Genomic DNA, 3877 nt, shown 5'->3' with positions numbered 1-3877 from the left:
TAATAAATATTCATGAATAAATTTCACAGAAACAGTACTCAAGACTCAATTTCCAATACCGTAACTTTCGGTTCATTACAGAGAAGGCTAAGTACGGATTCTAAGCCTCATGAACCTTTTTGGGGAATTTTGACAACCTTCGGCTAGATTAGATTTAGTGGCTCATGCTTTTGAGGGAAAACAAGAGATAATGGAAAGGGAATTTTTATTGAAAGAAAATATGGAAAGAACAAAAAAAACTAAATTTATGGGGAAGTGAGTGTTTACAGCAAAAGATGACTCCAATTTGTGTCACTTCATCCCCTATTTATAGTACTAAAAAACCTAGCCTATTCCTAATTAAATTCTAAAAAATAAATACAAATAAAATAAGATAAATAAAGATAAATAAAAATAAATCCTAAATTTAAATCTAAATCTAAATAATTATCCTTAACAATTATCCTAATATAATAAAACATTAAATAGAGTCTTGTGCTATAAAATCTCTTCTTTTGCACTTTTGCCCTTATGTCTTCCACATTTACATTTTTGGCACCACCTTTTTCCCTCTGTTGCATGTTGGCCCATTATATATTCAAATTTGCACTTTTTGCCTTTAAATTTTCTTTTGCCTCCAATTTAGTCCCTAAAAGATAAAAGACCATAAAATAACTCAAATTAGTAGGATCGTACTCAAAATAACCATGCAATTAGCACTTAAAATATGTCGTTCTAAAGTATTATCAGAAACTCACTAAGTTCTTTTGAACTTACAGAATTGAGCTTACGTATGCAAGACTCGATGGATGAGTAAGGATCTTGATGAGAGACCCAGCTAGACCGAGATAGATCACTGAGCAATAATTAGTTCGGTGTAATAGAAATAGGAGGGGTACCTTTAGAGGCTTTACCTAAAGGTCAAATATAAAGCACTTAAACAGTTCCCTTAAAGTTTTAAACTAAAGATAGTAAGTTGGAATTTAAATTAAGATTTTATTGTAAGAAGTGTTTATTATTACTTAATAAAGACAATCCTCAAATTTGTTAAGTTTAAAAATTGTGTTTAATCCAAATCGATCCAATTATGACACTCTATACCCGGATTCGATGATCGGGTCGGGTGAGGGTGCTACAATCACAATATACGACAATTACCATTTTCTCAATAACCAGTTCACTAAACAGGCCTCTTAACCAAACTGCTTCCTTTACAGCTTTAGTGATTGCCATGTATTCTGCTTGAATAATCAATAAGGCCACTGTAGCTTAAAGTGTTGCTTTCCAACCAATGGCACAATTTCTAAGATAACTTGTGACAGAACTCTTTTGATCTAAGTCTCCTGCATAATCTGAATCAACATATCCAACTAAACCCTTTTCTCTTCTTCTGAATTTTAAGCACATATTTGAAGTATCACACAAATATCTAAAAATCCACTTGATTGCATGTCAGTGTTGTAATAGCCAATTTTGGCCCAGACCCCAAACAAAATAAATCCCAAATAAACAATTAAAAAGTCCAATTTTCTAAGTCCATTTACAACATTTGTGTAGCCCAAAATTTAAAACCCAAAACAAACCCAAATAACCCAATCAATTAAGACCCAACAAGCCTAAACTAAACCCTAGCCCAACTACACAAAACATTTCAGCAACCCTAGCCTTTTCAAGCTTCAGCCGCCGCTCACCTCACGCATGCTGAGCGACCATGCGCGCCGCCTCGTGTAACACCCCTAAGCCGTATCTGCTGCCAGAACAAGGTTTCGGAGCATTACTACCATTTGCAGATCACTAAAAAAATTTTAAATACTTAGCGATTCAATGCATCATATAAATAAATATATTACCATTCAATCAACAGTTTGGCACTTGTATAAGCATCAAACAGCAACATTGTTAGTATACTTGCACATGTCTCATATAAATTCAACATTGATATATCTATTTTCTCGACATATCACACTTGAGTTTAATAATAGTCTCAACTTACATAATTTCCTTGTATCAGCATATCAAAGATAATCATATATGTACATGTCATGAAACATATCATGTTCTTACCGTTTCTTCATAAGCATATATCATTCATTTCATTATATCAATATTTCATGCTCCATCATTTCCATATATTTTATGTATATTTATTCCGGTAATAGCTTATAACTTAACATAAATTATATTCCATGTACTTATACTTATTTCTATCTATCTTCATAATTATTTCATACAACTATTTTGTACATATATTTCTATATGACCAGTTCTTGTAAACATTTCACACAACCATTTCATATAACCATTCGTCATCTGATACATATTACCTGAATATCAATTGTTCAATAGATGTCATCGCGTCTCCCATCCATGGTCTTATTTATCTTTGACATGATACCATAGTGTCTTTCAACTATGGTCTTACTCATTTTCTGTCATGTTGCCATGGTATCTTTCAACTGTGGTCTTATTCATTTCATGTCACGCTGCCATGGTATCTTTCAACCATGGTCTTATTCATTTCCCGTCATGTTGCCATGGTATCTTTCAACCATGGTCTTATTCATTTCATATCACGTTGCCATGGTATCTTTCAACCATGGTCTTACACATTTCATATCAGGTTGCCATGGTATCTTTCAACCATGGTCTTACACATTTTATATCAGAGAGCACACTCCTACGAACCTCATCCTTACATTGGGATTACCAGTCCAGGCTAAATCCCCTGTAATATAAACTCATAGAGTATTGTCGGGATTACCAATCCAGGCTAAATCCCCTGCAACGACAATTACTCTAATGAGCTTGGATCTGAATTACCAGTCCAGGCTAAATTCAGACCCTAATTTGGATTATCCGTTCGGGCTAAATCCATTTACACGTATTCTTCGGGAGGGCTATATCAGGATAGGATCACCAATCCGGGCTAGATCCCTTTTACCGTCAATTTCTTTTCAGAGATCCATCGAATTTTCCTTTCATTCAACCGGGATTTCTTCCCCTTTTTATCAAATATGTTAATGTTTCATCAATTTTTCATACAATGAACATTCAAATCATATTCATATCAAAAACATACATTTCAAGCATTTAAGAATAAAATTCAAGTTATACGAACTTACCTCATTGCTTGTTTGTGTTTATAATTTCATTAATCCGATATCTTTTCTTTTCCACGATCAAGTCTCATATTTGAGTCGTCCGGATCTTTATAAATAAATTTGATCATCATTTTCATTCATTTCATATTCTAATGCATTTAATTAATGCTCTAGGAAAAATTACAATTTTGCCCCTAAACTTTTAATTAATGATGATTTCATCCTTAGAGTCAGGAAAATAAAATTCTTGCAATTTAATCCTTATTTCCAGCTATTATTCTCATATGTATTGATAACAGTCCATGAATTTTATAAAATATCAGAATTTTCCATAATTTTAACTCTTTTCAATTTAATCCCTAAAACATGTTTTCCCCCGATCTTGAACTAAATTAATAATTTCATTCAATTTTGTAATTTAAATAATAAAATAATCCATTTCATGCAATTTGGTCATTTCTGACATTTTTACAAAATTACCCATAAAGTTTTACTTTTATTCAATTTAGTCCCTGAGCCTAAAATATACAAATTAGGCATGCTAGATGAATATTCATACATATTTTTCCTCCTCCTCCTCTCCATTCCACATCCTTAATGTAGATAACACAATTGTAATTAACATTATCCATAATTTTTATTATTTACTTTTATGAATATTCAAGCTGTGTATTTGCGTCATAGTCACTAAATTATTTATATCTGGAGCTATAGAACTCCAAATTAAGATCCGCTAATTTTCCCTGAAACTAGACTCATATATCTTCTTACCGTAAAATTTTCAGGATTTTTGGTTT

Source organism: Gossypium hirsutum, chromosome A01, assembly GCF_007990345.1.
Source record: "Gossypium hirsutum isolate 1008001.06 chromosome A01, Gossypium_hirsutum_v2.1, whole genome shotgun sequence".
In the NCBI taxonomy this organism is placed as follows: Eukaryota; Viridiplantae; Streptophyta; class Magnoliopsida; order Malvales; family Malvaceae; genus Gossypium; species Gossypium hirsutum.
Note: the sequence above shows the minus strand (reverse complement) of the source record.